The sequence below is a fragment of the Dromiciops gliroides genome, chromosome 1, assembly GCF_019393635.1.
Source record: "Dromiciops gliroides isolate mDroGli1 chromosome 1, mDroGli1.pri, whole genome shotgun sequence".
Taxonomy (NCBI): Eukaryota; Metazoa; Chordata; class Mammalia; order Microbiotheria; family Microbiotheriidae; genus Dromiciops; species Dromiciops gliroides.
In genome coordinates, this window is record NC_057861.1 from 157609048 (window position 1) to 157632436 (window position 23389).

A 23389-nucleotide genomic window follows, 5' to 3' on the forward strand; every position below is an offset into this window, starting at 1 on the left:
AATATGTTCCATTTTCTACTTGCTATCCTCCTATCAGTTTCATCTATAATGTTCTCACAGCAGCTTAGTTGTCTCATGCCAAGCTTTCTCTTGATATTTATCTCCACTGAAATATACTCATAATCCTCAATCATTCCTCTCTGTAATGTCTTAGAATTGAGTTTTTGTTGTTGTTGTTTTCCAGTCATGTTTGACTCCTCATGACCCCATTTGGAGTTTCCCAGGCAAAGATACTGGAGTTTACTATTTCCTCCTCCAGCTAATTTTACAGAAAAGGAAACTGAGGCAGATGAAACTAAGTGACTTGCCCAGGGCTACAAAGCTAGTAAGTGTCTGAGACCACATTTGGACTAAAAAAGAGTAATCTTCCTAACTCTAGGCCCAGCATTCTATCCACCGTTCCACCTAGTTTAAATTGACATTATATTTAATTGTCTTTCTCTTTTCTTTGCAAGGTGTGATGAAATAATGGGATTTAGCAGATACTCAAAGACCCACCTGGAGATTAATCAAGACTGATTGAATCAAGTGAGAGTAATTGACTGCTGATTAAGCCTACTTCAAGTTAATTGGATTGTAATCACACCTGGCTATCCCTTAAGAAGGTATTGTTCTCAGAAACTAGACTGTGAACTCAACTTGAGAACACCTTCAAAGACAATGGATTTGGATGATGCCAACCAATCACCTTGAAGCAGTGTGTAAGGACCACCTCTGTTCCAGATCTATAAAAAAGCTTCCACAAACAGCTTGCTAAGGAATGCTGATTAAAACAGGCTGGTGAAGGAGTTCCTGATTAAAGCAGGCTTGTGGAGGAGGACTTCAAGAAGAACCCAACCAAGCTGGAACTCTAGGCTAGGTAGGACTTCTTTTTCATAACCTTCCGAACTCTTTGTAAATATCTGTATGTTCTAATAAATGTTTAATGCCCAAAGACTGGTACTGAAGCCTTTTAATTTTTGGCGACCACAATTAAGATTTTAAACATCACAAAGGAGATCAAGGATTTGCTAGCTATGATAATTTTTTCTAAATTCTTTTGTTCACCAAATTATGACAACTGCTTTATAACAACAAACTTCTGAAGGAAATAATAATCAAGTTCAATATTTTGCCTTTCCTTTTTTTCCATTTTTAAATATTGATGGCTCATATTAATGGCACATTGAAATAGTCATAATTATTCCAGGTATCTTGTTCTCATCTTTAGACTTCTTTCTAATTTTATGTAAATTTTGACCCTTCATCTGACCAACAGATGGTATGACTATACATAGAAAGATGATTCTGGTATGACTCTCATATTAATAACCAGTTGTTTCCTCTCTGTTAAGAAACAAATTTATTTCTTTTGTTATTGTGTGGTACTCACCATGTCTGGCACTTTCCAACTCTCTTCTGGAAGCAAATATCCATAATATATAGATATGAAGTTTCCAAGTAATTTATGACCCTTTTTGGCTTCTTTCATTTCTCAAAATTGAACCATATTTTTCAACATGTTTTCTGACATTCTCCCCAGTGACCACCATTGCATTAAATCCCCTGAGAAATAAAAGTATATGTTGGCTTATTTTAAAGGATTTTGTCAACTTCATATGTCAAAGTCATGCTAAAATTTCTTTACACCTTGATCTACAATAGATACTGATATATAACCTACAATTATTTTTGTAGATGTCTCATTGTGAATGTTGAGAGATATCCATGAAAGCTGCAAGTAGCTCCTGAAATTATTGTTCTACTTGCCTTTTGTTATGGACCTGGGACTACCTCAGAAGTTTTCTGAAGGACATAAAGGAACTGTGTCCTTGAGAAGCTAAACCAAGGAACAGATTAACCTAAAGAGATAAGTGGTACCTGATCGGGACTGAGTTAGCTCCAAGACCACCACCCTCCATTCCAGTTTCCCCCATCCCTTAGGGAGATAAGATTAGGCATGGCTGCTACCTTTGTGGCACCAGGGGGACAGAGATCAGAGTTGCCTCTTGCCCAGCTTCTCCCAGCTACCACCAGTGAGGGATGGTCCTCACTCAGGTGATCACCCCAGCAAGGGAACTTTCCACAGTCAGATGATCATCTCCACCATTGGTCCTCTATAAAATTATTTGCCTTTCTCCTGCTCGAGGAAATAGGTATCTCCCCATGAGAAGTCCAAGGATTTCTCTCTTGGTTCCCTTTCTCTAGCTCCCAAATAAAATATTATTTTATTCTAATTGCATTTGTGTGCAAAAGGGTGTAATTCTTTAAAGAGGAATTCCTAAGAACCCTAATACCCCTACCCCAAACCACCCACCAATTCTCCCCATAACACTTTGTTGTCTAATAAGACTAATTTCACCAAGTCTTTTATTTGCCCCATGAAGGAAAACTATACAACATCCTTTAATTTGACTAAAACTTCCTTTTGTCTTCTGGTTTCAATCGTTCTTAAGAATATGTTTTTATGTAGGTCAGTTCTTCCAACATTATATCAACATTATGCCATTGAACAATAGTGGTCAGAAGCAAAAGTGACTTTTTGAAGAGGGGCAGGGTAAAAAGAGATAGAAAGTGATAAACAAAGAAAATGAGATGGAGGGAAATACATAGTAATCATAACTGAGAATGTGAATGAGATTAACTCACTCAAAAAACAGAAGCAGTTAGCAGAAAGCATTAGAAACTAGAATCCAACACTATGTTGTTTACAAGAGATACACTTGAAACAAAAAAGACACATGCAGGATTAAAATAAGGGGCTGAATCAGAAATATATTACATTTCAGCTAAAATTTAAAAGGCAAAGGTAGCAATCATGATTTCAGCCAAAGCAAAATCAAAATAGACCTAATTAGAAGTGATAATCAGGGAAACTACATTTTGATTAAAGATACTATAGACAATGGTCACATAAACAATTACGGCAAGTTTCTTTGATAAAGGACTTGTTTTTCAAATATATAGGAAATTCAGTTAAATTTATAAAAATAAGAGTCATTAACCAATTAATAAATAGTTAATGGATATGAACAGGCAACTTTTAGAAGATGAAATCAGTTACCTAGAATCATATGAAAAAATGCTCTAAATTACTATTGATTAGAGAAATGCACATTAAAATAACTCTGAGGTATTACTTCACACCCATCAAAAATGACAAATACTGGAGGGGATGTAGAAAATAGAGACATTAATGAATGGTTGGTGGAGTTGTGAACTAGTCCAACCATTCAGGAGAACAGTTTGGAACTATGCTCAAAAAGCTATAAAACTGTACATACCCTTTGACTCAGTAATATAATTACTGTATTACTTCACCTGTATCACAAAGAGATCAAAGAAAAAATGAAAATGGCCTATCTGTACAAAAATATTAATAGCAATTCTTTTTATTGTGGCAAAGAATTGGAAATTGAGGGGACATCTATTAATTGAAGAGTGACTAAACAAATTGTGGTATGATTGTGATGGAATACAATTGTGCTATAAGAAATGACAAGAGGGATGGTTTCAGAAAAACCTGGGAAAACCTCTATGAACTGATGTGAATTGAAGTGAGAACTAGGTCATTGTACACAGTAACAGCAATTTTGTAATGATCATCAACTGGTAAAGGCTTAGCTACTATGATCAATTCAATGATCCAAGACAATTCCAAAGGACTCATGGTGAAAAACAATGCTACCTACCTTCAGAGAGAAGGAATTAATTCTGAGTGCAAATTGAAGTATAATTTTCTCACTTCATTTTTAATGGTTTCTTTTAAAATGTGGCTAACATAGAAATATCTTTTGTATGATTTCACTTGTATAATTTATATCATATTACTTTTCTCCTCAGTGGGTGCGGAAGGGGTGAGAGAGAATGAGAGAATTTGGAACTCATAAATTTTTTTAAAGAATGATTAAAATAAATAATCAACAAACTCTTTCGTAGAACCCTTTGTGTCATTTTCTTCCTCTATCACAACAGAAAAAGAAAACCACACAGAATTAAGGGTGATTTTTTAAAACTTTATTTCATAGGGTGCTATGATGAAAAAACGTAGAACCTGTCTGTCTTTACCTAAATTGGCCCTCAAACAGGAGACTCATTCTGTGACCAAGATCATACTTGCAGCCTTTTCAACACGATAGAATTTATTGGAGTTTAAGCTCCACTGGCACCATATCATGATGAGACATCTGAGTAGGACTTTGTGGCAATTGAGTATAGTGAGTATACAGTGAGAAAGATATAGATATATAGATATGTGTGTATGTGTGTATATATATATACACACACATATATATTTTTTGTAGTTTGATGGCATTTGACTATCACACTACATCAAAATAAATAAATATTTCAATATCTAATTGCAGTTTTACTGCAACCATTTAAAAGTTAGAGTAGTTTCCAGGGGAAAAAAAGACAGGATGACTAGAACAAAGTTAACGAAACACCTCTACCACAGAACAATCAAAAATGAAATATTGCAAAATTATAAAGAATAAATTTGGCCCCAGGGAAGAGATCTAAGAAGATACCTCCTCTTACTCCTTTGCATCAGTGGGTATGGCACATTTCATCTAATGTCAAATTGTTTCAGTTTTACATAACTTTTTTCTCATTGTGCTCTTTTTTCTTTTTTAAAAAATTCATTGCTATAAGGGATGGCTCTCTGGGAGAAGAAGGGAAGTGATACAGGGAAGCATCAAAGGGATGTAAAAACAAAAGATATCAATGAATGCACATTTTTTTTTAAGTTAAGGTAGCTGCGCTGTAAAGGTCAAAAGGCAGCCACTGACACTAATAATAATGTTTAAAAGAACACCAGCATTTTCTTTCTCACCAAGAGCCTTTCAATAATATAAAAGTTTGGAGGCAAGCTTTCTTTATTCAGACTGGTATGCTGGCACATTAGGCTACTCTTGCAAAGCAAGGCACAAGGGGGGCAGCTAGATGGCACAGTGGATAAAGCACCGGCCCTGGATTCAGGAGGACCTGAGTTCAAATTCGGCCTCAGACACTTGACACTTACTAGCTGTGTGACCCTGGGCAAGTCACTTAACCCTCATTGCCCCACCCAAAAAAAAAAAAAAAAAGCAAGGCACAAGACTACCCCATGGACAAACAAAACACAGAGCTCTCTTAATTAAGGGAGAGAAAGGAACTAGGTGAAACATCTTTGGAGTGAATCAGCTCACAAATACAAACTAGGGTACTGTTAGCTAATATTTCTCGAAGGGGGGAAGAGAGAGATCTGGGGATTTAGGGAAGTAAATGCTTAATATGAATTAACAATGTGGAATGGCAGTCATAGAGCTAATGATATGGCTTCTAAGGTCACTTCCAGAATGAATATTCTGTGGTCATGTGACATATCTGTGCATCTTCAGTGTTGTTCCAACATGGCCTTCTGTCTTATCGTTTGCATTCCCTTATACTCTGCATCCATGAGGAAATTTTACTCTCTAAACCATACTTCAGAATTGCCTGAGGCAAGGCTTGAGCCCAGAGAACCCAAAGAGTTTTGCAGAGGTAAATCTGTTTCACAAAGAAAAGCACAGCTGATCCTTAAAACATTTTTTCTAATAGAAGCCAAAGAGTAATTTTTGAAAAAGAAAATGCTTACTACCCAAAAAATTCTTCTATCTCCTGAAGTATACATTTATTGTAAATAAGATTCCTAAAATTCATATTTATAGTCTTTGCAAAATGAGCTTTGGGTCTATTTCTCAATTTGTATCATCTTGCAGTGTTCATTTAAGCAGACTGGTTTCTTTTACCTCTCCCTTTCCAGCTTAACTATATGGGAAAAATTTATATAGATACAGATATGACAATTAAGGTTTGCAAAGCATTTTATGCATATTCTCTCATCCAAATAGATTAGGTATCAATATATTTTCCATCATTGCCTCAGAATGAAAACAATTTATAACCTACTTTGATAACCTGGCCCTGGAGGAAAATCAAATACTATGCAAATTTTCTCTCGCATAATCTGGCCCATAAACTCCCTTAATCAGGCATTTAGTAATATTCAGCCTTATTATTAAAAAAAAACCCTGCACATAATTCTGTCACTAATAACAAAAGGGAGTGCTCATTAGAGTTATGGTTAATCCTAAAAGGCTCCTAGACTAAGAGAGTAAGAAGACATCAAGGGACATTGGGGCACAGCAAGGAGGATCATAATAGATAATATTTATATAGTGGGGTTTTTTTAACCTTTTCTTTTTGGTGAGGCAATTAGGGTTAAGTGACCAGCCCAGGGTCACACAGCTAGTACGTGTCAAGTATCTGAGGTAAGATTTGAATTCAGGTCTCCTAAATCCAGGGTCAGTGCTATATCCACTGCACTACCTAGTTGCCCCTATATAGTCTTTTAAGGTTTGAAAAACACTGCAGGAAAAACATACTGCATTGATCCTCACAATAACTCTACAAGGAAGGTGCTAGTATTGCTCCCTTTTTACAGATGGGAAAACTGAGGTTCATAGCTGTTAAGTGATTTTCTCAGCTTCTCATAGTTTATGTGTATCTGAAGTAAGACTCACTGCCTTACCTCAAATCCAGTGGACTGAGAGTCCATAGCAATGAATAATGTGGCAAGATTGAAAAAAACAAGAGCTAAAATCATAGAAGTCAGGAAAGTTACAAGAATAAGCAAATTCCAGAGTTTTAGAGTTGTAAGGACCTTCAAGGTCATCTAATCTAATCCCTTAATGTGTTATCCATTCAAACTGAGACCTGGGATTGAAACAATTGGAATTCATGTACTTTAAAGACAGAAAAGTTATTGAAGCATCATGGCAGAAACCACACCAACAACATGGCCTGGAAACCACACCAACAAACAAGAAATACTGCAGATTAAGCCCTTCTCCTCCTCTGTGAATGATCAAGTCTAAAGCAGGAATCTCAGATAGAAATAACTCGGTAGAAAGTCAGATTTCAATAAAGGTGAAGAAGTGAAAAGTGTGTTGAGGAGAAGAAAAGTTTAAGAAATTTAAGAACAAAGCAGACATTTCAAAGCACGTAGTGTAATGGACTATGAGAGAGTTTGGAGCTGGCCTGGTGAAGAGTAGTGCTAATCTCAATAAGGATGAAGTTTCAGGATGAGGTAGTTAGGGCATACAATTTGCATCTAATATTAATCTTATATACCCAGGAAGAAAAATTATACAAAGAGTTTAAACCACAAAGCAGTCACTGGTCAAAGCCAAGTTGTGAATTTAATGCCTTCACTTATGAATCGTAGCCCTCTGGATCGGCTTCTTATCTATTTATCTATCTATCTATCTATCTATCTATCTATCTATCTATCTATCTATCTATCTATCATCTATCTATCTATCCATCATCTTTCTATCTCTATCATCCATATGTGTGTATACATAAATATGTAATATATGCATATTACAAAAGAAGGATCATGTTCACATTTTCTCTATCTATTGCTGACATTCATTGTTCTGCCATGTAGTTTCTATTAACCTTCATCAGCTTCCCCACATCCTCTTGATCCCCTAACTTATTATGTAAATCATAGGTAATAGCATAAAAATCTTATGTACAGCAATAGATAGAGAATATGTGAACATGACCTTTCTTTTGTACAAAGTGACAGGTTGTCCTTTTAACTAAGGTCCCATTTAAAGCCATATTGTAAAGCCAGGAGCCAGGGCTTCTTAAAGAGTTGTTAAATCAGGAAAAACCCAATTTAATACCAATGTATGAGACTGAAAATAAAAATTCTGGCCATATCTGTAATTTCACTAATTTAGAGAAACTAAATTTGCTCCACCAATGAAGATCAGTAACTATTTTTACAGTCCTAGAGATTTCTCTGGGGTACTAAAAATTTACCCCTGCCCAGCAAAAGTCATAGCCATATCAGATACAGGACTTAAGGAAAAAAAAACAATTTTGTGCAAGATGACCATCAGGGTTTGGGTTGTTGGTTGTTTTGTTTTGTTGGGGGGGGGAGTGGAGGTGGGGGGTTGAGGAAAGGGGGGGAAGGAAAAACTCTCCCTTTACTAATTGCTCTCATTTTACCAGAGAGCAAGATTTTCAGGTTATGCTATGAACTCAATAAGCTGGTTTCTACAGCGACATGCTTTAAATATTCATGATAAAAGAACATGAAGTCTCTGTGTCAATGCAGCAGGAAGTTACTCTCGGGATGATGGATCAGGAAAGTGCAGACAACACAACATGAGGGCTAGAAGAAGTGCATTACCTCTTTGAGGCTTTTTCTTTGATATCATAACACATTTCAGTTTCCTGAAGAGTTTTAGGTTACTAAAGATAGCCTCAAGTGACCGATTCTCTTTTTTCCCCTGCCTACTGAAAGCAAAACACTTTCCTTCACATTCTTTGATGTGTGAAGGAAGTCCTGAGAATTACAGAAATGTAATTGTCTACAAAATGAATGGAGTTTTCTCCCCCTGGGATTACTTACTCAAGAAACCCCCAAATATTCAAAGAAACAAATAACCAAGGGTTATTTTTTGAGTTTCTGTCATCATGAATAAATCTGGAAGAATTTACACAAGCTGCCACTCGGGTAAAGGTGAGACTGGACATTCTGAAAGAGGCACTTAAATTCAAGTGGACAGATTCCTAATTAGTTTATGACCTGAAGGTCAGATTTACACAGAAATGTGCCTGATAGTGAATTAGACCATCAATTAGCTTAAGGTGAAATAGAAAAATAAAATCACTCTTTGAAGATCAAATTTAGAAGCAATAACAATTTGGAAGCTTTCATTTGGATCCCCTAGGATCTCCCTGTAACCATTGCCTGACCTCTCTGAGGCTGTCTGCACAAAAATCCCCAAATGCTTTGAAAATGAAAGAGGGCAGTCAGTGATTCAATAATTCCTGACTTAACTGAATCTATGCTAACTCCATTGTACAAATTTTATTCCTCCCTTCCCTTTTTGCTTCAGCCCTCAGCTATGGCTACCCCACCATCTTGGCAAGAACTGGAACTATTTTGACTCAGTGATAATTCCAATGTAAAATTAGAACCTTGGGCATTTCATTGTAAATAGAATTTGAAATTGCATAACATATAACCAACAAGGAACTCTGAGGAAGAGTGTAAGTAAAAGATTGCATCAAGGAATTGGATAATAATGAAGGAAAGAAGAGTTAGTCACATGACCAAAACAAGGATTGACATAAACAGCCAGAGGGCTCTACTAGTACCCCATTAATGTCAGGAGAAACTGACGAATCATTAGGTGGATCCCCTAGGGGTGGCAAACTTTTGGGAGAATATAGATGAAAGTCGCACACATTGGATAGCTATGGATGGACTGACATTTTTGAAAGGAACTCCTCAATGAACTCACAGATCTATTTGAGTATTTGAATTGAGCTGCATAAATCCAGCATGCAGTTCTCAGTATGTAATCCCGAGTCCATTCTGAACCTGGAGATCTAGGGCCACTTTGACAAACACCATTATTAGCATGACCTCTCCTTCTTTATATCTCAAAAATCTTTAACATCCGCCCTCCATTCTTTCCTTCAGTCTTTCATGAAAAGGTGGCCCTTCTCCTCACTAAGGCCAATTACTCTATATATGCCCTTGATATCATTCTCTCTTACCCTCTCTAACACATCATCCCTTCTATATATAATCTTCAATCTCTCCCTTTAAGTTACAAACATATCCACCTATTCCCCTTCCTCAAAACACTCTCACTTGAGCCTACAAGCTGCTGTCCTATATCCCTCAAACCTTTCAGAGTCCAACTCTTAGAAAAAGTTCTATTTTTAATGTCTATACTTCCTCTCTTTTTACTCACTTCTCAACCCTGGCTTCTTAAATTCATAATTCAAACTAATTTTCTTTCTCCAAAATTACCCTTTAATTGTGAAAGCCAGTGGTCTTCCCTCAGAACTCAACTTTCTTGTCCTTTCTGCAACATTTAGCCTTATTTAGAATCCTTTCCTTCTATATATTCTCTCTGCTATAGATTCTTGGGACACTGTCCTCTCTTTATTATCCTACCGGTATGGCCACTCCTCATTTTCCTTTCTTATGTCTTTATCCATGTCCCATACTCTACCTGTGGCTATAACCAAGGATCTGTCCTAGGCTTTCTTATCTTCTTTATCCATCCTCTCTCAGTTGGTGTTTTAATCAGTTACCTAGAGTTAAATTAACATTCCTATTGTGGTAAAAAAAAGTGAAAGTTTTTTAACTGTGGGTTAGCGAAAACTGAAGGACCACCCTTTCGGGGAGGAGACCATGATGAACGGCTGTGCATCTGCTAAGCACTCCACCTCCATCTCTAGGCACTCCACTTCCAGGGTGTGAGCTTAAAAGGCAAGGAGAGAATGGAAGTGAGGTCTTTTTGCCACTCTCCTTGTCCGCTGGTTGTGCTGCACACACAGATGCTGACTCAGGTTCGACTCTGTAACAGCACATGCTTGACGCGGCTCTCAGCCTCAGAGGTGGCCTTCAGTTTTTGGTGAGTTCTATACGGAATATAGAATAAGCTTAGATCTAAGACTACTTATTTGTATTTCTACTTTCCTATCTCTCTACTCAACATCACCTTGTAATTTCCAAACAATAAAAGCTCTAACTAAAGATCAGAGGCTTCTTCCACTTACTGGTCTGGGAGATAAATAAGGGAAAGGTTAAAGGGGAGTTTAATGCTCTTGTATCCAATTTTAAATCTCACACTCTACAGATGATTCTCAAATATATATCACCTACCCTAGTTTTCTTCTGAGCTCTAATCACACATCACCAAATGTCAGTTGGACATTTTCAACCAGATGTCCTATAAGCATCTCAAATTCAACATCTCCAAAATAAAATTTATCTTTCCTTCTCTTTCTCTCTCTATCTCTATATGTGTGTATATAAATAGATATGGATACATATCTCTTATTTTATTCTTATTTTCAATTACAAATTTTCTTTCTTCTCCCACCTATTGAGAAGGCAAGAAATCTCTACATATAGCCTTAATTTCACCTGTTCTGTCTTCTCTAGAAAATTGTCCACATAATCATCTCATCTATCTCTAATCTTTAATGCCAATCTGCTGCTTCTTCCTATACTGACTACCAATACACTCATGTTTCTCTCATGTTAAAAAAATCTACATTAGAACTCATGAATACTCTCTCCCCCAAGTTACCATCCTATGTCTTTCCTCCATTTCTTAACCAAATGCCTAGGAAGAAAGCCATCTACATTCATTGCATCCACTGCCTTCCCTTTTCACTCTCTTCACAATTCTCTAAAATAGTTTCCTACCACATCACTTAACTGAAATTATTGGCTACAAACTTGCCAAGGATCTCAATTCCCAAATATAATAGCTTCTTCTCAATCCTCATCCTCTTTGACCTCTGCTACATTTTACAGGAGTGATCACCTTCTCTTCCCAACTATTTACTTTTCTCTGTTTTAATGACCCTAATTTCCCTGACTCCCCTCCTGGCTATGTGATTGCTCCTTTTCAGTCCTTTTGTGGATTCAGTATCTATATCATGCCCTTTACTGTGGAGGTATAGTCTTTGTCTTAGGCCCTCTCCCTCTATACTCCCTAACTTGTGGATCTATCAGTTTCCATGAGCTTGACTATCACCCATATACATTACTCCCAAATCTACATAGTCATCCTTAGTCTCTCCCCTGAAGTTCATTTGTATACCTTCAATTGTCTACTAGACATGTCAAATTGAATGGCTTATAGACATCTCAAACTCAACATGTCCAAAATAAAACTCATTATCTTTTTTCCAAAAACATTAACCCTCTTCCATACTTCCCTATATCTGTTAATAGCAGATCATCTTTTGCATCACAGTTTTACAATCTAAGTGTTATCCTTAGCTCCTCACTCTGAGTTACCCCACACATCCAATCAGTTGGCAAATGTCTCTACCTTTGTCAGACAAAAATCATTTGTTAAGTGCTTTTTATATGCCAGGCATTTAGCTGATCACTGGAGATACAAGGAAAAGTAAAAGACATCCCTTGCTTTCAAGGAGCTTTTCATCTAATAATGAAGGAAACAACTATGTTTAGGTGTGAGGTGATGAAAACTTTGATCAAGGTTATCGTAGTGTCAGAGGAGAGAAAGGGTACATTTGAGAGATTCTGTGAAGATGGAAATGATGGGCCTTGGCAACTAACTGGATATGGGAGTGAGAGTGAGGAATTCAGAATGACACCTAGGCACCTGGGTGCCTGGGAGGACCATGGTACCTTCCAGAATAATAGAGAAATTAGGAAGAGGGATGAGTTTGGAAGAAGAGATAATCAGTTCAGTTTTGAATATGCTGAATTTAAGGTATCATCGACTCTGGGAAGTCCAATAAGCAGTGGGGGAGGGGAGAGTGGAGGTCAACCCAGAGATTAGGGCTGGACAAATAGATTGGAGTATCATCAGCATAGAAAGGAAAGATAATTTAATCCATAGAAGGTAATGAGACCACTAAGCAAAAGAGTACAGAAGGTGAAGAGATCCCAGCACAGAACCTAGATTCCCATGGTTGACAAGCTTGACCTGGATGCAGGTAGGAAGAGAACCTCAAAAGAAGAGAATGCCAAGGAGAAGAGGGTGGTTGCCAAAGACTAGCTCCACAACAAATCTCACACTCTCACCTGTCCTCTTCTCTCTACTTATGAAGCCTGCACCCTAGTTAAGGCACTTATCACCTCTCACCTGATCTATCACAATAGCATCCTAATTGATCTCCTAGCATCAAGTTTCTCCCCCACTCTAATTCATTCTCCACACAACTGCTCAGGAGATTTTCCATAACACAAGTCTGATCATGTTACGTCCTCATTAACAAGCTCCAATGGCTCTCTATTGCTTCCAGGATCAAGTATAAATTCTTTTTTTTTTTTTTTTGTCTTTTAAAGCTCTTCACAATTGGGCTAAAACCCACCTTTCCAACCTTGTCGAACCCTAGTTCCCATCTTACATTTCTGCAATCAAGCCAAACTAACCCTGGTGGTCTTCCTCTGTGGCACTCTGCTATTTCTTGCTTTTACACTCGTTGTCCCTCTGTCTAGTATATTCTCTCTTTTGCCTATTAGAATTGTGTTTACTTCAAAAATCATCACACATGCTATCTTCCATGTGAGGACAGGAGGTCTTTCTAATGCACTCTGGCCCTCCACACTGCTTTGCTAGTTGCTAGTGTGCTGCTCCTCAAAATCACCTTGTATGTATTTTGTCTCCATAATGTAAACTCTTTGAAAGCAGCGACTATAGTATTTTTATCTCCAGTGCCTAGCCTGTAGTAAGTGCTTAGTAAATGCTTTATTGATTGATTGATTCCTCACTCTGCCTCAACTCATATATCCAGTCATTAAGTTCCGTCAATTCCACCTTGGCATCTCTTGCATCTCTCCCCTTTCATCACTTTCATGATGACCACCCTAGTTCAGGCCACTATCATCCCTTTCCTAGACTACTAAATGGCCTCTCCTCTCTCCTCTCTCCTATCTTCTTTACTCCATCCTGCACACAGTTGCCAAAGTGCTATCTCTAAAGCCCAGGTTTGACCAAGTCATTCCCCAATCCAGATGGTCCAGTGACTCTCTTCTATTTTTAGAATAAAATACCAATTCCTTGTTTACCACCAAAATCCTTCACAATCTGCATCTAACCTAACTTTCCAGATATACTACCAGATTTACCTTCATACCCAAATCTACAATCTCTCCAAACTGGTCTACTCAGTACTCTTCCTTCTTCCAATGTCATCCCTTGGCATAAGTTGTCACCTATACCTGAATGCAGCCCTATCTCATCTCTGCCTGTTAGAATTCCTAGCTTCCTTCAAGACTCAGCTCAAGTATCACCTCTTACATGAGATCTTTCCTGTCCACTTCCAGATGCTAGTGTCTCTCCCCACCATTGAATTACCTTGCACTTACTGTGTGTGTGTGTGTGTGTGTGTGTTATTCCCCCATTAAGTTCCTTGAAAAAAAAGTGGCACAGTAGATAGAGCACTGGCCCTGAAATTGGGAGGACCTGAGTTCAAATCTCACCTCAGACACTTACTAGCTGTGTGACCCTGGGCAAGTCACTTAACCCCAATTGCCTTAACCAGCTGGGGCCATCTCCAGTTGTCCTGATATATATCTTGCCACTGGGCCCAGATGGCTCTGGAGGAGAGAATGAGGTTGGTGACCTTGCACAGCCTTCCCTCACTTAAATCCAATTCACTGCAAAGTCATGATATCACCCCAATATCATGGTCATCTTCAAGAATGAAGAACAAACAACAAGCTCTATGAAAGCAGAGACTGCTTTGTTTTTGCCTTTGTCTTCCCATCTACAACACTGAGGACAGTGTCTAGAACATAATAAATACCTAATAAATATCTGTTGATTAATTGCTTAATGTAAGAAAGCCTTTAGTTGCTTGTGCATTAATGGATTTTGAGGAAAACGTTACATCCAGAACAGACATAATTGGCCCCATACAGACTACAACAGGAGTCTCAGAAGCTTCCTCTATTCATCTCAGTTTTTCTTGCCCCACTATCTATATCCATAGGTCATCCCACTGCTCCTACCTTCAACCAGAGAAAGACCTCACATAATCACACTTTCATGGACACACTACATACATACATATATACATACATACATACACATACACACAAACTCATAATTTATAGCATTAACAGATCTATTTTTATCTAGTATGTAAGGAAGAGGTTATCTCCTCCAATGATACATGAAAAAGTGACCCATAGAAAGGGCCAGAACTGAGGGACAGATGGTCACTGACACTCCAAGGCCTATAGTGAGCAAAGAACTTCTATCCAGCAGGGCAGGAAAAAATGCCCAAGTTAAGTGTGGAAGTTCCCAGCAAGTAGCTATCAATGGTATCTGGTAGTGATATACAGTTGAAGAAACAGGTGGTCAGAAATGTGAAGAGACTTCCCTATGGTCACACAAATATTAAGTCTTGGAGTTGGTGTTGGCACTCTACGTTTCTTCTGACTCCAAATCCAGTAGTTATTCATGTAACACACTGCTCTCACTTTTTCACTGGGTTTGTCTTTCTCTATCTCTTTCTCTCTGGATCTCTCTAATATGACCATGAACTCTCTAAAACACCAAAATCTTTAACAATCACTGCAAAAAACTTTGTACAGTCATACAAATAATTCCTATTATATGAATGTTATTCTTTTCTTTTTCTTTGATCATATTGTGAGGATGGTTCAACCACAGTGATTTCATTCACCAAAAGACAGACTGAGGGCATGTCATAGGCCTTCAATAACGTACCTTCACCTTATTCCTGTGTATCTGATAATAATCCCTTTCCCTTTTCCAAATTCTTCCATCCATTGTCATAAAAGGGTGATCAAAATAAACACAATAAAGACTCAAAATTTCTCCCCATTTGAGAAAGTGGCTTAATTTTGTTGTTATATGTCATAAAATGCCCAAGCTATATACCTACAAAGAGTTATGGGAGTCTAGCAGCATAAAATAAATCTAGAGATAGTGAAACTATTCGAGCAGAAAGTTGTAATTTTCAATCTTTATTGTAGAACAGGAAGCTATGGTGAAATGAAGCAGACTAACAATAAAATAAGATTGCAGGTCGAATTGTGTTGAATCTATTTTTCTAGATTGTTTTTAAAAACTGACTATCAGCATGTCAGTTTAGCCCCTTACAGTTGATCGAGGTGCATACTTGATGGCCTTTAGATTATGAGTTGTGGCAAAGGTAAAAGGGGCTTGAGGAGAAACACATTTATTTCCATATCTGTCATTAAAGTTCTATTTCTCTTAAATAACTGCCCCCCAAAAAATTTCTACTTCCCCCCTAGTCAAGAATTTTTTCAAACTGCTATGTTATGAATATCTTAGCAACAACTTGTTTTAGTGTAATTCAGTGAAGTTTTGTATAGCATCAGGTAGACCATAGTCATGAAATGACCATTTGGTTCATTATTTTACAATGTTTCAAAGTTAAAAAACATTTTCCAATATTTTGGTATATTTTTAGACTCAGAAGAAATGGCAGCAAGAATTTTAAAGCTACATTATTTTAAAATAATTTTTCACCAATTTTTCATCCTACCAAAAATATAACAATTTAAACAGTTAAATTTATTAACATTGAACAGCTGTTTTCACGGTTTTTTTTTTAAAGCTAATATTATTTTAGCATCATTGTTTTTCCAGAAGTTACAATTTGGTACCTTTCTCAGTAATCTTAACTTTTGTTCCACCAGATTACCCTGAATCATAGGTTTTAGTCAAAGGTGCCTCTGAGTCTCCTTCAATCTCCAAAATTTCTCTTGCTTCCACTTTCTGTCTTCTACTCCTAATGCTCTCACTCTAGTTCTAGACCTCATTGTTTATTATTGACTAAAAATTCCTAACTGGTCTCCCTATCTCTTCTTTCTCATTTCTCTAACTCATCCTTCACAATATTACCAAATTAATCTTCCTACTGCCAAGGACTTACCATTCACCTGCCTAGCATTCCAGTGCCCCATTGCCTGTGAAATGAAATATATAATCCTTACACTCATATTAAAGTTCCTCTATTAACTTGACCTTTTTAAAACCAATTTTCATCTTTACTTAATGGCATTTTCTTTTGCATAACTTACAGGACAGATTAGTTTGGTATACTTTTTACCACACAGTGGGTTATCATCTCTTTGACATTTCCAAGTGGTCCATTCATTTCCCAATGCTATATTAAGGTTGATTCACACATTTCCTTTGACCAGGTTATCAGAGTTTTGGATAGATTAGGCTTCCAGTTCAGTCTCAGGACCAGATAGATCTGTTGCCCTGATCCTAATGCATTCTCAAGCTGATGGTCAGTGTATCCAAGTAAGCCTCATCCTAGGAATATGGACCTTTACTACTATTATCATGGCTTTGGTCAAACTTAGTAAGGAGTTCTGATTCTGGAGTATCCTCAATCCTGTGTTTTGTCCCCTGAACAAAAGGATTGTGGTGGTATTATCTGGTGGTTAGGGCTACACAGATGAATGAGTTAACTTTCCCAAGAATTAGGGGCATGAATTGTAGAGGTCTACTATGCAGAGGTCCAGGCCTAGAGGGCCAGATCTAAATGTTGATCGAGGTTGGAAGTGCCTTTAGAGAACAATATATGTATACAGATAAGTCACTAACCAACTTAGCTTTAAAAAAAAAAAAAAGCTTTTTATGGAAGATTGAAGCAAGGGCAGGTAAGATAGGATTAATACAATCCTGTATTGCATGGTACCATAAAAATAGTATCAAAAGTGTTAAAGCTCAGAATGTTCTAAAGCTGACAAAAAAAAGAAAGAAAGAAACCTAAAAACAACAAAGGGAGCTGTTTTTGGTAAATGGGGCACATAGATGATTAAAAAAGGACTGGACTAGCTACTCCTCATAGATGGGGTGATGGTAACTGATAACAAGAAAAAGGCCAAGAAACTGAATTTTTATTTTCCTTCTGGTTTCTTCCAAAGAGACTAACTTTCATAGTGGGAAGGACAGAACAAAATGGCCAACAGGGATTTGATAAGGAAGAAAGTAGTAAGAAATACTTTGACCACCCTGCTGATGCCTTCAGATCACCTGTTGCAGATGAACTGTATCCTTCAGTTGTAAAAGAATTGATATATTTGATTACTAAATCACTCTCAGTAATATCTGAAAAATGATAGAGACTGAGAGATGAACCATAGACTGAAAAAAGAGCAAATGTGTGAATTCCCCCCCACCAAGATTCTAATATTACTAGAGTGATGGCTAAAGCTTGGCCCCCAGGAAGAAATAAAAAAAAAAATGCTCCCACCTCCTTTTTTCACAGAGGTGGGAGAGCAGGTATGTACACTGTATACACTACAAATCTTTTTTTGATGTGTTTAGTTAGTTCTGCCAACGTGCATTTTTTTCCAATTTATTCTTTGTTTCAAGGGATGGTCTGCTGGGTAGGATCTGTGGAGAGGTAAAAATGACAATATTACCTACATTCATTTATTTATTCAGTACCATATCAAGGAAATTTCCAAAGAATTATGTTAAAGACATAGAAAAATAATTAAATTCATATGGAAGAAAAAACATCAAGAATCTCAAGTGAAGCCTTCCAGGGTAGAGTCAACATGGCAGAGGACAGGCAGTGACTGCTTGGAGCTCTCCCCCAAATCTTTTCAAATCCCTTCAAATAATGCCATAAGATAATTCTTGGAGCAGAAGAACCCTCAAAAGGATGGAGTGAGATCATTTTCCAGCCAAAGATGACTTGGAAGGTCTGCAGGAAAGATCTGCTATACCATGGTGAGAGTGGAGTACAGATCTGGGTCACATGCTTTCTCATCAGGGGGATGTTTGCCCTGTTTCTCACAATGTCTTTCTCAGCAGGGGGTGGCACCCTGATTCTCACAACCCCCATAATTATCTCAGGTGTCATGATAAATACAATGTTGGATTTGGTCTTGACATCTACTATCGATTATATTAGATCCTTTAATTTCTCATAATAGCATGAGGATAATCAGGCAGATGATGCAAAAAGTGATGAAACAAAGATAAAACATTTTCTAAATTAATATCACAGTTGTTTTCTCAATTTATTCTCCACAGGGGAGAGTATAGTAATATTAAATTTTAGAGAATGTTTCAATTTTTTGTTTTATGTGTAACAACTGGACAATAATTGTAAAATCTCTAAAAGATTCTGAATTTCCTTAGCCATGTTTTTGAGAAGTCTCATTGTTTAATTTGGTTATTGGCAAAGCTATTTAAAGTTGTGTTAAGATCAATTTTATAGGAAACTTTCTATCTGATTACCAGTGTCTTGAAACACCTGAGAGACTTTATAATCACACCCAAAACTCTACAGCTGAGGCTTGTTAGTTGATCATAAGCATCCACACCTGAAAAACTTTCATTCCACAACTACACCCAGAGGACATCCCAAGAATCATCTGAGAAAAGACTTCCAAAGACTTAAATGGACATTTTCCTGTTTTCCTTTTCCCCACTGTTTATAATGTCCACTTACTAAAGGGGAGTGCCCCCTTTAGTTTCTCTGTTTGTAATGTCCACCTGCTAAAGTGGAGTGCCCCCTTTAGCCTCTGTTAATGCATTGCTCAATTTCTTTTCTCTCTTTTCATTTCCTTTACTTTGTTAGTCATAAGCATCTGTAAGGGCAGCTAGGTGGCGCAGTGGATAAAGCACCGGCCCTGGATTCAGGAGTACCTGAGTTCAAATCCAGCCTCAGACACTTGACACAACTAGCTGTGTGACCCTGGGCAAGTCACTTAACCCTCATTGCCCTGCAAAAAAAAACCAAACAAACAAACATAAGTATCTGTAATGTTATTGCTTCATGTAAGGAAACGATTGTTTCTTCATGAAACACAGGGGTGAGTGTGAGAATCAGGGTGCACCTCCTGCTGAGAAAGACATTGTAAGAACCAGGGCAAACATTCCCCAATGAGAAAGCATGTGACTAGGGTCCAGAAGCTGCCTGGTGCCCAGAAGTTAACTTTATTCATAGACTGCCTGTAACTCATGTCAATCAATGGACCAGCCAATGAGCTTGGAGCTGTGTATGGGGACTGCCCTGCTTCCTGTTCCACAGGGGGCTTCCAGGAGAAGCGGCTAGGACATGCTCTTTTGGGAAGCTTGAGCTGCTAGGTGAAGGCAGGTTTTCTCTCTGTCTATCCTGCATAGATCTGAGCTAGGTATTTTTTTCCATTCTTTCAGAGTCCTGTGTTCACTCTCGCTCTCTTCACTAACTTCTAAATACACTTTAACAAATACTTAAAAGCCTAAACTGTTGCCAAATTTATCAGTAAACTTAGCTAGTTTCCACACACACACACGGGGCAGGGGAGAGAGAGAGAGAGAGAGAGAGGCAGATAAGGCAATCACACATTATATTTTAAACATCACAGGAGGAAGGGTGAAAGAAGGGAGGGCAGATTGGGGAGGGGGTAGTCAGAAGCAAAACACTTTTGAGGATGCATAGAGTGAAAGAAGATAGAAAATAGCGTAAATATCGTGGGGAGGGAATAGGATGGAGGAAAACAGAGTTAGCAATAGTAACTGAAAAAAATTTGAAGCAGAGGCAAGAGCAATGTAAAATGATGATGATTGATTGATTGATGACTGGATTAAGATGAGGCTTGATTGATGGTGATTGATTGATGATGATGATAAAACATGTAGTACTTACTTTGCTGGGCTATTGTGAAGAAAATTCTTTGTCAGGTATAAAGTACTATATAAATGTTATCTATTACTGTTATTGCAATTATCAACCTCACGGGTTTATTATAAGAAAATCTCTCTTTAAAATACTATATAAATGTAGTTTACTATAAAAAAAAACTGATGAGCGGGATGCTATCAGAAAAACCCGGAAAGGCCTACATGATCTGATGCTGAGTGAAATGTACTGTACACAAAGTAACAGAAATATTGTAAGATGATCTGCTGTGAATGACTTGGTTATTTTCAGCAATGCAATGCTCAAAGACAACTCTGAAGTACTTATGAAAAATGCAATCCATCCACAGAGAAAAAACTGATGGTATCTGAATACAGATTGAAGCACAATTTTTTGTTAGTTCCTTTATCTGAAGTTTTGTTTTTGTCTTTTTTCTTTCACAACCTGGCTAATATGGAAATGTTTTGCATGACTACTCATGTATAGCTTATATTGAATTTCTTGAGTTCTTGCAGGGGGAGGGGAGGGAGGAAGGAAGAGAATTTGAAACACGAAGATTTTTTTTAATTTGGTATTAAAATTTGTTTTTATATGTAATTTGAGAAAATAAAAATTCTTAAAAAAAACTCAAGTGAAACAATAAAAAGAAATGGGAATGAAGTGGGCCAAGATGCTCGATGTCAAATTATACTACAAAGTATACCACCTCTATAATTCTTTTTTTTTTTTTTGGTGAGGCAATTGAGGTTAAGTGACTTGCCCAGGGTCACAAAGCCAGCAAGTGTTAAGTGTCTGAGGCCAGACTTGAACTCAGGTACTCCTGACTCCAGGGCCGGTGTTCTATCCACTGCATCATCTAGCTGCCCCCTCTATAATTCTTAAAACAATGTGATACTGTTTTAAAAATAAAGAAATCAAAAAGTATAAAATATTAAGTACACAGCATATGGAAGCAAATGTATCTAGTATCTAGTATTTGATAAGCACAAAGAACCCCACTATTGGAATAAGCACTTGCTAGCTGACAAAAATTACTGGGAAAAAATTGAAAATAAGTATAGAAGAAATTAAATATAGATCAACACCTCACACTTTCTTCAAGATAAGCACTAAATGAGTACATGACCTAGACAAAAGATCACATGATAAACAAATTAAGGGGATAAGGGGGAAATTTTTCTATCATATCTATGGAAAGGGAGAAAAGTAACTAATCAAAGGGAAAAGAAAATCACAGAAGATAAAATGGCTAATTTTGATTACATAAAATTAAAATGTTTTTGCACAAATAAATCCAGTAAAGCTAAGATTAAAAGGGAAACAACTGGGGGGAGATCTTTTTAGAAGTTACTCTGATAAGGATTTCATTTCTAAGATATATAAGGAATTGATTCAAATGTATAAGAATAAAAATCATTCTCCAATTCATAAATGGTCTAAGAATAAGAAAAGGTACTACTCGAGGAAGAAACCCACATTATCTATGGCCACATAAAAAAAAATCCAAACCATTAAAATTATAGAAATGCAAGTAAATCAAATCTGAAATTCCACCACATGCTCATTGGAATGGCAAAGATGACAAAAAAGTAAAAATCATAAATTTTGAAGAGGCTATGGGAAAACAGGCTCATTTACTGACTGTTAGTGGTACAGTCATTCTGGAAAACACAACCACATCCCAGAATTCGAGGCCAACGAAGTACGCAAAGTAAAGAAATATGAGCAGGGCTTCATCACTGACCCTGTGGTCCTGAGCCCTAAAGATCGAGTCAGAGATTCATTTGAAGCCAAGGAAAGGCATGGCTTCGGTGGAATCCCAATCACAGATAATGGCAAGATGGGCAGCTGCCTGGTGGGTATCATCTCCTCTTGTGACATCAACTTTCTTAAGGAAGAGGAACATGACCATTTTCTGGGTAAGATCATGACTAGGTTATGGGTGGCAATGTGGTGACAGCTGCACCGGCGAAAAATCTCATTGATGCTGGAATGGACGCCTTGAGGGTTGGCATGGGCTGTGGCTCCATCTGCATTACACAGGAAGTTCTGGCATGCGAGTGGCCTCAGGTGACAGCTGTCTACAAGGTCTCAGAATATGCAAGGTGCGTTGGTATCCCCGTCATTGCCAAAGTACTTGCCCTTGGACCTTCCACAGTGATGATGGGCTCTCTGCTAGCGGCCACCACAGAGGCCCCAGGGAATACTACTTCTCTGATGGGATCCAGCTAAAGAAATACTGGGAGATGGGCTCCCTTGATGCCAAGGACAAGAACCTCGGCAGCCAGAACCATTTCAGTGAAGCAGACAAAATCAAGGAGGCTCAAGGGGTGTCCTGGGCATGCAGGACAAACGGTCCATCCACAAATTTGTTCCCTACTTGATTGCTGGCATCCAGAACTCCTGCCAAGATATTGGTGCCAAGAGTCTAACACAAGTCAGAGCCATGATGTACTCAGGAGAGCTGAAATTTGAGAAGAGGACATCATCCGCTTAGGTGGAAGGTGGTGTCCATGGACTCTATTCATATGAGAAGCAGCTTTTCTGAGAAGTGGCCTTGTTTGCTTTTACTGCCTCTCACCTTTCCCTCTAGGTTTTTCAATAAAAAAGCTGGATATAAAAAAAGAAAAGAAGGGGCAGCTAGGTGGCGCAGTGGATAGAGCACTGGCCCTGGATTCAGGAGGACCTGAGTTTAAATCTGGCCTCAGACACTTGACACTTACTAGCTGTGTGACCCTGGGCAAGTCACTTAACCCCAATTGCCTCACTAAAAAAAAAAAAAAGAAAAGAAAAGAAATAAAGAGATGTCCATTGAATAGCTAGAAAAGGAACTTGTCATTACAAATATGGTTTCCACAAAGACAGGCCGGAATTGTCAAGTCCTTTCTTGGCAAAATTTCTAAATTGATAGATAAGAATAATTCTATTGATATCGATTTTAGCAAAGCATTTGATAAAGTCTCTCATGCTATAGAGTATGCAGGTTAGATAATATTACAATTAGATGAATTAGGGACTGATTGAATGAACTAATTAAAAATGGTTCTATGGCAACTTGGTTTACAGTGGAATGTCCTGAGGACCTGGGCCCTGTATTATTTAACCTTTTTTAAATGCCTTAGAAAAAGTCATAGTTGGTGTGTTTGTCAAATTTTCAAAGGACATGAAACAGAAGACATTTAGAAGATGAGTGAGAAAGACA

General features: G+C 37.7%; 1 pseudogene; it reads left to right on the forward strand.

Annotated features, from left to right (window-relative positions):
• The first annotated feature begins 22125 nt into the window (after nucleotides 1-22125).
• On the forward strand, nucleotides 22126-22735 carry LOC122735978 (annotated as a pseudogene).
• The last annotated feature ends 654 nt before the right edge of the window (nucleotides 22736-23389 follow it).